This window comes from Artibeus jamaicensis, unplaced genomic scaffold, assembly GCF_021234435.1.
Source record: "Artibeus jamaicensis isolate MK-2021 breed Jamaican fruit bat unplaced genomic scaffold, CSHL_Jam_final contig_588, whole genome shotgun sequence".
NCBI classification, from domain to species: domain Eukaryota; kingdom Metazoa; phylum Chordata; class Mammalia; order Chiroptera; family Phyllostomidae; genus Artibeus; species Artibeus jamaicensis.
Genome location: NW_026521895.1, coordinates 1,882,464 through 1,896,708, shown reverse-complemented (window position 1 = coordinate 1,896,708; position 14,245 = coordinate 1,882,464). Strand labels below are relative to the sequence as shown.

The 14,245-nt window shown below is 40.7% G+C and overlaps 1 protein-coding gene and 1 pseudogene across 1 annotated transcript in view; both read left to right on the top strand.

Moving 5' to 3' along the window:
- Positions 1–14,245, top strand: part of AKAP6 (A-kinase anchoring protein 6) — a 485,646-nt gene that overhangs the window by 34,339 nt on the left and 437,062 nt on the right. The window lies entirely within an intron of this gene.
- LOC119061177 (uncharacterized) lies at positions 9,486–9,659 on the top strand (annotated as a pseudogene).

The window sequence follows — 14,245 nt, the reverse complement described above, 5'->3', positions numbered from 1 at the left end:
TTTGAAGGCAGTTCTCATGTTTTTAATTTCTTCTTTCCCTGCCACCCTCCTTCTCCTTCTCTCTCTTCTCTAAGCGATACTACTTCAGTTTCTGTTTTGCAGTCCATTAACCTCCTGACTGCTTTTCTCTGAGCAGGCAGAGCCTACATTGCCATTAACACGTGGTACTCTGGATTAACAATCCATTCCAGAGTAAGGCAGACTGTGATCCCATTTCATCTTTATACCGTACCTTTAAGATCACCTCAGCTTATTTTCATTAATTCAACAGTACTTTATCAATTGCCTCCCAGGTGGTGGACATTGTAGTAGGTGCCTGGGTGCTGGGAATGTGTGTAAGTGCTATTACCGAGCAAGCAGACCAGGAGGGGAAATGGAGAGAGATAGGATGCATACAGTTAACTGGAAACTATGATGAGTATTATCCTAGGAGAAGCACAGTGGTGTGGGCATAAATAAATAAGTAGTGGGAGGGCATTTCCTAGTTAGAGGGTTAAGGGAAGGCCACCCAGTAGTAGTGACTTTAAAGCTGTTCCCTAAAGGAATGAGGCAAGAGCTTAGGGAAATGAGAGGCAGAGGTACAGGAAGGAGGAGAATGTATTAGGCAGAAGGAAGAACATATGCAAAGACCTAGAGGACAGAAAGGAACCGAATACAGCACAATCTAACTGAGGGTTAGACCGTGAAGACCAGAAGGCAGAGATGAAGTAGGAGGTGTGGGCAGTGCCGAACTGTGGGCCCCTTAAAAGCTCATCATTCAAAACATGTTTGAGCACCTACTATGTGCCTGGTGCTATCCTGGGCTCTGGGGTTATGGCAGTTGAAAAAACAGACCAAGGCAAACAAACAAACAAACAAACACCCCCCAAAAACATTCTGCCCTCATGGTAATTAAAGTTTAGTGGATATTAAGACATTAAGCCCTGGCTTGTGTGGCTTCCAAGGGATTGTGGGTTATAGTCCCATTCCCAGGCACTTGCCTGGGTTGCAGGCCAGGTCCCCAATTGGAGGTGCATGAGAGGCAACCACACATTGATGTTTCTCTCCCTTTCTTTCTCCCTCCTTTCCCTTCTCTCTAAAATAAGTAAATAAAATCTTTAAAAAAAAACGTTAAAAAGCTTCATGGAAGTTTGGGCTTTACCCTCAGGGCAGGGAAAGCCACTAAAAGGGTTTAGTGGGAGAGTGAAGTGGTTAGAATCACACTGTTTAAAGTTAGGCATATAATTTCCCCCACTGGGGGCCACTTTTGAGAATGAAAGTAATTATTAATAAAAAGTGCTACTACTACTAACTATTATTAATAATAATGATTATCCTGGCATAATAGGCATAAACTGTGTGAAGCAGGAAAGATGGGCACCCTTTTAAAACATGGAAAAAAGGCTGAAGGGCAGCAAGACTGGAGGCAGAGCTTGGCCGTTGCAGAAACCAAGGGGAAAGACAGCCAGGACCGGCACCGAGATGTGCGGGGCAGGGGGAGGAAATGGCTGCGTCTGAGAAGGGCAGAGGGACAGACCTGTTGGGACAGTGAATTCCACGTGGCACCAAAAAAACCTTCTTCCAGTCTGATAGGGTCCCAGAAATCAGTAACATTTAGGCCAGGTCACTAGCTGTTACTTGTTTCCTGTTGTCCTATGTTACCTACATCATGATCAACTTAGTTAAACATTTCACTGGAATCTAGATAGGTATACACATCTATTACATTTTTCTGAACTGCTTGTCCCATAAACCTGTTTAAAAACAAACAAGTAGGGGGAGGTTACCCTGACAGGACTTATTCAGATATTGACCCTGATAATGTTACTCCTTTCAAGTGTTGGCTTATGGTTAGTGCCCTTATTAGTCAGGGTTCTCCAGAGAAACAGAGCCAATGGGAGATATACACAGTATATATATAGAGGGTGTGTGTGTGCACATGTGTGTGTGTGTGTGTATACCTTTGACCAATGAATAACATGAGGGTTAAGGACAATGACTTTGGCTCCCCCCAAAGCTTCAGTTGTCCTTTGGTATCTGTGTGGGTACCAGGTTACCAGGTACCTCCTGCAAATACCAAGATTCATGGATGCTCAAGTCCCTTGTATAAAATTACACAGAACAATGCATACAGTTGGCCTTTCATGGATTTCCAGGCACAGGTTGAACATACTTTTTGATCAGCAGTTGGTTGAATTTGAAGATGTGAGATCCAGTGATACAGAGGGCTGACTATATATTTATTGGAGAAAAATATGCATATAAGTGGACCTGTGCAGTTCAAACCCATTTTGATCAAGTGTCAACTGTATACATGAGGAGATTTATTATAGGAATTGGTTCATGCAGTTATGGAAGCTAAAAAGTCCCACAATCTGTTGTCTGCCAGCTGGAAAACCAGGAAAGCTGGTGGTGTAATTCAGTGCAAGTCTGAAGGCCCGGAACTGGGGAGATGATGGGGGAAGTGCCAGTCAGAGTCCAAACGTCCTCGAACCAGAAGCACTAGTGTCTGTTTGCAGGAGATCAATGTCCCAGCTCAAGTAGAGAGAATGAGTTTTCCCTTTCTCCACCTTTTTTTTCCTATTCAGGCCCTCGGTGCATTGGATTATGCCTGCCCACGTTGGTGAGGGAGGGCTTCTTTCCTCTGTCTACTGATTTAAATGATAATATCTTCCAGGGACATCCTCACAGACACAATGAGAAATAATCCTTTATCTGTACATTCTGAGGCCAGTCAACTTGACACATAAAAATAACTGTCACATGTACACTACGTTTATTATATTGAATTAAAGAATCTTCCTCAACAGGTGAGGGAGAGAACTACCCATTTTCAGCTTTGAGTTTATCCCTTCAGTGGTTGACTTTCTCCAAAAATGTAAACAACAAATCTCATTGTTCTCAGTGCTTTTGTTTTCTTTAAGTGTGTTAAGTTCTCTTTAAATCATAATCCCCTAGAGGAGCTTGGGCCAATAAGTGTCCATTATTTCTAAGCCAGTATGTTGTGTTCCACTTTGGCCACAGAGTGTATGATGCATGGCATTTTCAGGATGGAGTCAAAGGTTCTGAAATATCTTCCATCTGGCAAAAGTGGACCTAGTAAAAGACTGAAAACACTGTGGACAAATCAGCACAAACCAGAAACTACAGTTGGAGGAGCAACTTGGTGCTGGCCTCCAGGGGAGAAGAATCACCTTCACACAGAAGGGAGAGAACTTGTTGGTTTCTGGCCACCATCATTTTGGCATATTGGAACAATGCTCTAACCCACTGAGCTACCCAGCGAGGGCACAAAATTTTGCATCTTATCAAGATGATACTATTAATCTGGCGGTGGTGCTGAACATGCTATATATATAGCATTATTTAAATGCTTAATTACCAGCAATGACTCAAGTAATGACTCAAGTTGTGACTGAGTTCAGTTCCCTACAGATTAGAACTGTTGCTCCCAATGCACGAACATTTGCAGAGTTCTTCCATGTTTCTAATTGCACGGTCCTGAGGTTTAGCTATAAATAAATTATCTATTGATTAATGAGGAAACCAGTGGCTCCATCATCTATTGGAAATGGAAGAAGGACTGAGTAACTTGCATAAAATAAATCATTTAGTTCACTAAAAAAGATTTTTTTAAAAAAGATTTTATTTATTTATCTTCAGAGAGAGGGAGGAGGGGAGAAAGAGAAGGAGAGAAACACTGATTGGTTGCCTCTTGCATGCCCCCAACTGGGGCCCTGACCTGCAACCCAGGCCCATGCCCTGACTAGAACCAAACAAGCGACCCTTTGGTTCGAAGGCAGGTGCTCAATCCACTGAGCCACACCAGCCAGGGCATTTTACATCACTGTTAAATGATGGGGGATGGAGGAAAGGAGGATAGTCCTTTAAAGCTAAAATATATTACTCTTATAAAAGCTCTCAGAATGTAAACAAATGAGTAAGTCGTTAAGGATCTGTGTGGGGTTTGTATTTTCCAGGTTTACCGGCATGCAAATACTTGGGCAGGTTTCAGTACTGGAGGGACCTGCTTTGTTCTTTGTGTATTGCGTCTATAATTACACCCTCTTTCCTTGTGTAAGAGGAAGAGAAGTGACTCATGATGACTCCTGGTTTTAGTTTCATTTATTCCTGAAGGTGAAAAACTGAGTCAACAAATCATCTTATGTTGAGGGGAAGATATTTGATAATTTAAGCAGTAGCACTGGGAAATAGATTATATTGAATATGCCAAACTACAGAAAGAGAACTCCAGCAACATGAAAAGTAACTAAGTATTAAAAATAAATGCTGATTTTGTTTTCTCTGACCTAAAAGGTGTCATAATCAAGACATATGAACCATAACCCCTATTTCTCCTTTTTTTCTTCTACCTACCTACCACCCTTCCTTCCTTCTTTCCAACACATGTTCACTAAGAACCTACTTTATTCCTGCTACTGTACTATGCCCTGTGAATATAGATTGGGCCCAGCCCCCACAGAGGAGATAAACAAAAAAACTGCTCTGTAGAGGACACGTGCACTTCTGAGGAGGCTAGCATGCTGAGGGAATGGCTAACAGGCTGGGAGTCAGGAAAGGCTTGTTATGCAAATCGAAATAATAACCACTTTGCAAATGCTATTTATTAACTTAACATTTTTCTTTTACTTTTGATGGGTCCTTTGTGGATTACTGTGCTGTAGAGGAGTTCTGAATCACTACTGAAGCTTTTTGTAAAGAAATATACCATTGGCAGGCAGAGGAGGGAATGTTTGTGTTCAGTGAGCCTTGGGCCAATTCAAATTTAGTGGACTAGATACAGATTTTGTAGTTAAATAAGAAGTACTAGAGATCCAAGTCAAATGCCATCACAGTGAACCCAGAAACAGTCACATTATTATTTTTTTTTACCAGAGTAATACTTTTTACAATAAATGCAGTTGTTAAAAGTCACATTTTTGGGTTTTGGACACTAGAGACAAAGCAGAGGGAATGGCAAGACTCAAATTTTTGGAATCAAGCATTGAGTAACAAATTGACAAGAATTTTCCCCAAGATGGTATAAGGAGGGATTAGGAACTCCCAAAGCAAGATTTTGGGTAGTTTTGGAGGGTATTTCTCCAAAACGCATTCTCGTGAGAAGGCAGAATGATTAGAAGGAAGCACAGTGAGAGAGAGAAGTGTTACCGCTAATCGTTACCTGTTAAGTTTTGGAAAGATGGGAAGGTTGGATGCCAGTTTTGATAAAAATTCTGAAGGACATTTCAATGTTTCAGAGTGTAATGGTTTTAGTTATTTATACTATAAAATTTTATTTTAAAACTTATGGGTTGTTTTTGTATAAGGTCATTTTTAGCACTTCTAGAAACAGATCAAGCATCAGCTAATCTGAAGTGAGCTTCTCCTCTTTTACATGTTGATGTAAAAGTCTTTACAGGAAAAAATACTTACTACATAATTATAGAAAACAGATTTGAAATGTGTGCAATCCATTTGAATTAAAAGACAACAGCTGCACATCCTGATGTCACAGTTGTCCCTGGTTAAAGATGAGGGTTAATGGGAAAAACTCGTCATGCGGAGCAGAGGACAGAGGGATTGCTACCAAGTGAAGTAAAAGGTCCAGGGAGAGCAACTTACTACTTTGGACAAGAAATAGCACACTCAGCCTTTTGTTCAGTTTAATTCACAGACATGTTTCAGGGGGGCTAGAATGTGTTGGGACTATGCTAGATATTTTGTATGCAATGATTAAGAGATGTAGTCCACCGAGGGGATCCTAGTGCACTTGGGAAAAACACGTACATAAGCACCAATAATAGCTTAACAATAACTGATATATCAATCAGTTAATGTTGTCCAGGAAGTGACCTCAGAGGAGATGCTGCTATTAAGAACGAATAGACATTTTCCAGATAGGGAAATAATTCACGGGTCTTCTAGGCTAAGAGAAAAGCCTGGGTAACGGAGAGTATGGCGGTATTAGAGGATGTTGACTCATTCCATCTGGCTATAACATAGGGTGCAAATTAGGGGGGAGAATGGGAGCCTGGAGAGGTAGACTGGAGTCAAGCTGTGAAAGGCTCATCTAAGACGTTTGGATGCTATTCTCTAGATTATGGAGTAGCATTCATAGTCCTCCCCCCACCACTGTTTTATTATGAACAGTTTTCAAACATATAGCAAAGTCGAAAGATTCTACAATGAGTAGTTGTGTGACTACCATCCAGATTGTACTGATAACATGCTAATGTACTTGTTTAATTCCCCTGCTTATCCATTTACTCATGCCTTTAGTCTATCAATCTATTTTTTATGCATTTCAAAACAAATTACAGATTTTGGTACATTTCTCTCAAAATACTTCAGCATGACTATCATTAATTCGAGTTCACTGTTTAAGGTATTTAATACAAAATTATACTCTTTATAGGTTTTAAAGTATGAGAATAAAATATTTGATTTCATGTTTATGAAATATCATGGTGTGGAGGGTCAATTGGGAGAGAAAACAAATGAGAAACTGCTACAAAAATCTAAGTGAGAGATAGTAAGACTGGGATGAGAATTTACAGTAGGAATGGAGGAGTTCCAGTCAATTCAAGAGATAATCCAGATAGTTGGGACTATCTAGCATAGTCCCAACAGATTCTAGACCACTCCAGAAGTGGAGTCAATGACTCAGTTGACCAACTGACTGTAGTGAGGGGGAAGTAGGGGAGGGTACAGTCAGGATTAAGGAAGTATAAATAGTGAAAAATGGACTCAAGGTTTCCCAGCCTGGACAACTGGGTGTTTGATGATGAGGTACATAATGCAGGGAGAAAGAGGTTTGGAAGTAGAATGAGAGATTCAGTAAATACAGTTTTGAACATGTTCATCTCAAGGTGCCTGTAGGACATTTCAGATGGGCATGTTCAGGTAGTGCTTGGAGATATTCTCAGTAGTTATAGAGAAATATCAGAACTCTGATTGTAGATACGGGAGGCATCAGGCCAAGTAAACTGATGCCATCTCTCGGGGAGAGCATTTAGGAAAAAGGGGACAAAAAGGATAACTCTGGGAAAGCCAGTATTTAAGTGAGAAGAAGAAAATGCTGAGATAATAAGAGATAGAGAGGAACAGTCAGAAGGCTAGAAAGGAAATCATGATAGATAGAGGTTTATTATTTATTTGTATGTTCCAGGTATCACAAGTGGTTTATATTCATGGACTCATTGAGTGCGCATAACAACTCTTTTTTAGGTGAGGAAATAATGAAACTCGGGGACAGAAGAGTCATGTATTTGCTGAGGTTCTTGTAGTTAGTAAGCGGCAGAACAAGTCTTATTGGATTGAAGTTATTTAGACTTACCTTATCATGGTGACCAAGGAAAGACAGAATTGCCAGGGAAGAGTAGTCAACAGGTTACAGTTCCTCCTCCATGATTTGACCCTAACCTCCCTTTTCAGCTTTGTCTTCTAATTACTTGATACTGCTTCAAGTATGCAGTATCCATTTGAAGTGCTTCAAGTCTTTTACACAAGCTCAAACTCTACTAGAGCTTCCAGAGTGTGTTGTGGATCACTAGTTACATGAAATGCTCTGTGAAATAAAGTGTGCTGTGGTCAAGTAAGGTTGAGAAATCCCGCCAACTCTATTCTCCCTGGAAATTTGTGATTAAATTTGCAAGCCCACTGAAGGTATTGGGAAGTCCTGCAGTAAAGAATCTATTCTCTCACCTTGTCTACCAAATGTTTACTGAACTTATTTGAACTAATTTGACCTTGGGATGCATCCCCCTTTTCCTCATTAAAAAAATCTATAAACTTCCCCCAGAACCAGGGTTCGGAAACACTGCAAATGAAATGTGACTTGACTTTTTCCTCAGGTGGTTTTGAGACGCACATAGCTTTATTTGACTCTCATTCTTGATGGCCACAGAACAGATTCTTCCCTGTGGTATTATTATCTGTGCCCTGGAGTTTGACTGTGCCCAGGAGAATGGAGTTATGTCTATTTCATTTTAGTGTCTGGCATAGACCTAGCACGGTGCCTCTCATATACATACTCATTTTTCCTTAGTGTCTACTTGTGATTAAATAAAGTGTACAAAACACAGAGGAAATTAGTATTTTTCTTTCAAATAAATGTTCTCTATTAAAAGGACTTATGTGGTTTAAAACATGAATGCAAATTCAGGCACAAACCAGGCTTTTATTTGTGAATAAGGGGAATATATGTTTTCAGGTTTTCTTTGCATTGAACTGTTTGCTTTGAGTTCAGTTGAAGAGTAAACGGAGGAATGTAATTAACATTTTGGTCATTTCTGTCCTAAATGCACATGGGATATACCATGAAGTCTTGGAAACATCACTTTTCTTGAGCAGTGTCTGGTCTTATCTTATAACATAAGATCAGACTTGGATTTTTTTAAGCTAAATCAGTGTATGCCTATACCCTTTGAATGTTTCTTAGGGGTGCGATGCAATGATTTCCATTCTGACTGTTCAGAATGCAAATTCAGAATGATTGCTCATTCTGACTGACTGTTGTCAGTAGTCCCATTGGCTTCATCATTTCATTTGTGAGTGTTTATATAGAATTTAATCAGATATAGTATTCTTTCTGATCTTTCTCTCCTTTAAATTGCATAACACATTCAGCTATGCCACCCTCTGTTTTCTCCTGGGGATAGAGGACATGTGACTCCCTCCCACGTTCTTTTCTGCTTCATGTGGCTTCTAACTCCCACATATGGATCAGTCATATAGAAGCGTGTGTGTGTGTGTGTGTGTGTGTGTGTGTGTGTGTATGAGAGAGAGAGAGAGAGAAGGAGAGAGAGAGAGAAGGAGTATGTGTATAAGCCAGTGTGAGTCAGGCCAGTCATGAGCTCCAACAGGAGCATGGAGATCTCCAGGAAAGGCCTGAGCATTTGGGCAAAATGGCTGCTTTCCTCCTACATGTCAACCCCACCTGCAATTTACTTTTGTTTGTTTATCTGTTAGCTGGATGTCTTACCTTTGGGGCAGAACACCAGAATCCTTGTGAATCTGGAGAGCACTATAGGAGTTTCATTAGCTCACTATACTTGTTTAGTCACAATTATTTTTAGAATGAATAAGAAGTTTTTTATGGAAAAGGCAAATTCTACTTGAGTATATATATTTTTTATTTCCAGAGTTTCTTAAATGCCATGAAGAGGGAGTTATTTGAATTTGCATATGTTATATAGTAATAGTACAACAAAAATTATTGTCCAGAGAGGCAATACGCATAGTGGCCACTTATACTGACAGTTCTAGATTTCTTTTTCTTTTTTTAAGATTTTATTTATTTTTAGACAGAGGGGAAGGGAGGGAGAAAGAGAGGGAGAGAAACATCAATGTGTGGTTGCCTCTCGCCCCCTACTGGGGACCTGGCCTAAAACCCAGGCATGTGCCCTAGACTGGGAATTAAACTGGCCACCCTTTGATTCACAGTCTGGCACTCAACCACTGAGCTACACCAGCCAAGGTAGATGTCTTATATTAAATGATTTGCAGTTGCTTTTTGGCCCTTTGGCTAAGATCAAGTGTAGTATCTATTCTTATCAGTTTAAATGATTTGCAGTTTGGGAGAGGTAAAAAGTCCTGAGAATCAGATCTGGCTGTGTATTATAAAAGAACATTACACTATCAAGAATAATTCTTGTGCATTCTCCCTCTTGGGACCCTTTTCCATCCACCTCTTCTTCCTTCAGGTGCATTACCTTTACCTTTGTCTCTCCTAAGCTCCAAGCATTAGGCTATTTTTTTAAGGGTGAATAACTATTATGATGTCATCAAAATGGAAAGTGCTGCAAAGGGAAGAAAACACACTTTTGGCTGAATGAGCAGGGAATGCTGATGGTATTCATTAAGCATGAAATAATAAGGGGAACAAAATTTGCATCTCCATCCCCTCCCCTATGAAATATCTTCTGTGTTTTCAGCATTCCCTTTGAAGTCAATATATGGTCTTTGCTTTAATCCATTTTTAAAGCTTCCTTTGAAGTCAGTGGGAGCTCATGCCTGGAAGAGAAAAAAGTGGCTGAAGATTGGGTGCCTGCAAGGGAAGAAGGACCAGACTAATCATCACCAGAAAATAATATTTATTGGTTGTCCTCATGTGCACGGTCTATTAGACTCCACATCAAAGTGACGTTCAAATTAGTCTCATTCATTTCCTAGTATTATAAGCTGTTAGGATGACCCAAACTGGTTACTTCTTTTTAGAAGAGTGTTTTCACTTCAAATGATTGGAGAAAATGAATATTTATAAATGGAAATAATTCTTTTATCTTGACTCCAGTTCTCATAAATGCTGTTTCACCTAAGTGATTTTTCCAGATAATTGAAACTAGTAATTATCTAATGAAGTAATTTCCTCTAGGACAATTGAAGAGTTTAGGATTATTTTCTCCAATATGAAATGACTTCAAACCGCTTAGCTTTATTTAAAAAATTCATTAAATTCTTTGGAGAAAGATAGCAAGTAAATGATTTCTCATTCTTGCTGCCGCTTCCTCGCATGCTGCCAGTTGTCCTCTGTGACAGGTCACACAGCTCTGTTTCTGTTGGGCTCTCCTACCTCCCACAGTTCCCTGAGGGAGGACGGGAGGCCTGCCGTGGCTTCATGTCCTTCCCGCAGGGCGAGGTATGAAGACTGTCCCTTCTTTCTTTCTTTTTCTCTCTTCTCATCTTGTCCTGTTCCTCACTTCCTGTGGATTCTCTCCTTGATGACCTGTGTCTTTTCCTTTTCCTTTTCCTTGTTGTCCACTCCCACGATGTCAGCCCCTCCTATGAGCGGAGGAGGCCTCTGTTGATGTCTGACTCTTGGATTTTGGTTGCAGGTATGAGCTCTGCATCTCTGATTGGATCTTGACTCAGCTGCTTCTCAGGGTCTCAAACTTAATGCTTCCATGCTGAACTCAGCAGCTCTTGCCAATATCTTCATTTTCAATATCTATGAGTGGCATCACTTGCTATCTTGCCTGAAAATCTGTGAATTGCCCCTGACAGCACTTCCTCCCTATCATTCCATTTCTAATCATTTCAGTCCCGTCACATCCACCTTGGACATCGTTATCTGCCACCTCTTCACTCCTCCCTGCCCTGCTCTGATCTGGTCCCTCATTATATCTTGCTGGTGCCCACAACTACCTCCTCTCTGCTCACTCCTGTGTACAGACTTGTCTTCACACTATTGCAAGTTTCCTTCCTAAAATTTGATGCTGACTATGTCATTCTCAGACTTAAGAACCCCCTGTTTGCCTCGATTGAGCTTCTAAAGCATTTTATACTCTGACCTGACTTGCCAGCATTTTTTCCATGTCATAAGTCCATTGCTCCTACTATTAAAAATACTGCTTAAAACACTCGGCAAATGTCAGTGCATCTTTCAAGACCAGGTGGAGGGTCTTTTCTGCGAGGCCTTCCCCAGTGTTTCGAGGCAGCTGCCTTCCCCTTTTCTGGGCCCCCACCCTCTGTTCTTTCCTCACGTGCAGTGCTTGGTGAGGCGGCCTGTGATGATCTGTTACTGTGTATCTCCTGGAAAATCCAGTTTTTTGTTTATTTTTCTCTTAATCCTCACCCCAGTGCCTACTTTACATCTGCTACAAATCAGTAAATGCTTGATAAATTAATTAATGGTGATTTTGAGCAGTATTTTTCACTCATATTTGGGCTTGAAGTTGTGTTTTATGTTATTAAAGGTGCTGGCTCAGACATTAAAATACTAAAACATTTTAATAGATTCTCCTTTTAGGCAGCATACAGTTAGAAAAGATATAAAATTTTTGTCTGTTTTAAGGGAAAACAATGCCTGTACACTGGGGCTTATGCAGCTGGAAGCCAGAAAGTTTTGGTCCTGGGGTTGTCGTAAACCCTTGCACCACCCTGAGAATCATCTGCTGTTAGCTTCCCTCTCAAATGAGAAAAGTAACCCCTATCACGACACCAGTCATCTGCTTCAGAGCTTCTACTTCTCAAGATTCCTGACAGGATTTCAGCTGAGAGCCTCTTACAAAGTTTTTTCCTTAGTGTTTTCACCAGGGCCTATATATCAAACATCTAAATCCCCAAAGTCTGATTTTTAATGACAGTGTTAATACAATTGGAGAGACACACAGCCAAAATACCAATCTGTGGTAAGAATGCAAGCCTTTTAAGAAAACATTCGAAATAAGGTCCTCTTACCTATGAAGAGAAACTTGTTTTTTTTAATTTATTTTTTAAAATAATTTTATTTAGTTATTTTTCAAGTACAGTTTTTTGTCTATTTCTCCCATCCCAGCCCCCCCCCCCGTCCCGTGCTCTCCACCTCCCTCCCATTTCCACCCCCCTTAGTTCTCGTCCCTGTGTCCTTCATATTTGTTCCTCCAAATCCCTCCCCTTTTCCCCCCTTAAATTCCCTTCCCTCTCTCTTCTGGTCACTGTCCCCTCTATTTCAGTGTCTTTGTTTTCATTCTGCTTGCTTGTTTGTTTTGTTGTTTAGCTTCCTGTTAAAGGTGAGATCATTTGGTATTTGCCTTTCAATACCTGGCCTATTTCACTCAGCATAATGCTTTCCAGTTCCATCCATGTTGTTGCAAAGGGTAGTAGCTCCTTCTTTCTCTCTGCTGCATAGAATTCCATTGTGTATACGTACCACAATTTTTTGATCCATTCATTTACTGATGGGCACCTAGGTTGCTTCCAACTCCTGGCTATTGTAAATTGTGCTGCTATGAACATTGTGGTACATAGGTTCTTTGAAATTGATGTTTTAGGATTCTTGGGGTATAATCCTAGCAGTGGAATTGCTGGGTCAAAAGGCAGGTTGATTTTTATTTTTCTGAGAAAATTCCATACTGTTAAAAAATGGGAAAATGACTTGAACAGACACTTTTCCAAGGAGGACATACAGAATATCCAGAGACACATGAAGAGATGTTCAATATCGTTAGCTATCAGAGAGATGCAAATTAAAACCACAATGAGATACCACTTTACACCGCTCAGGATGGCTATCATAAATAAAGCAACAAACAACAAATGTTGGAGAGGTTGTGGGGAAAAGGGGTCCTTCGTTCACTGTTGGTGGGATTGCAGACTGGTACAACCATTATGAGAAACTTGGTTTTAATTTCAGTGATGTTTCTAGGCAATGGTAATGAGAAAATTAACTTTTTAGATGATTTAAAAATCGAGTGACCATATCTCACTTTATTCAATAAATATATAAAATATACTTCAGCTCCATTATTTGGAAAATTAAAATAGAGAAAAGAATCCAAGAGAGATCTGGAGGCAGAGCAGTGGGAGAAGCAGGAGGCAGAGCACAGCTTGCCTTAGAGGAAAGGCTGGGAGGGGAGAGCCAGCCCGAGAGAAGAGGTCGTTCCCGTAGTTCCCCAGATCCTCCATAACATTCTCTTTGAGGTTTGTGCTTCATCGTCTCTCCCTCCTTTGACTTACCTCATGTGGCCCAAGCCATGCCGCAGTGGCATGTGTACCCTAGATGCTTCAGGTTTTTCCCTCAGTTTCTAATGGTGTCCCTAGACCCTCACCTGCACAGGGTCCCACTCGCTGTGGATCTCATACTCTTTCTCTCTTTCCCTAGATGAATGCAATTTCTGCCTGTTCATCTCCGGTTCAGTGGAGTTTCCTTTGGTGTATTATTTGTGAGAAGAGGATTAGTAACACATACCTCACAAGATTGTGAGTCACCCAGCAGTTCCTCAGCAAACATTCCTCCCTCCTTTGCTGTTCGCTGCTATTCCCATTGCCTCACTTCCGCTCAACTGATACCAATGTTCTCCAGTTTTCTCGCCAATTAAGTCATCAGCTGGGAATTTTCTTCTGGAATTCTTCCTGGAGTTTACCTCTGTGTCTGAGAGTAAGGTTTCAGAGGGAGCTTCTGAAGTGAGGACACCTTTGGACCAGCTTCAGAGTTAGAATCACAAGTTCAGGTCCTGTTCCCACCGTATAATTGCTGTGGCAGCTCGGAGAAGGTTCCAGACTCTGTTAATGGCCTAGTTTCCTTATCTGTAATTTGGGGATAATATTTCTTTCTACTTTATAGAAAGGATGAAATGAGCTACTTAATGAAAAGTATAAGTGCAATGCCTAGCACATTGTAAGTGCTCAATAAATGTTATAGGTACCTCAACTTAGGAAATTTGCCGAGTGTCTTATGACAAATGGAACTATTTCCTAAGTGTCCCAGCTTCATCTTCTTTCAGAAGCAAACTGTCAGGATTCAAGTGCCAGTTACAGTGGTGTGTCCAGGGCAGGCCCTTGATAG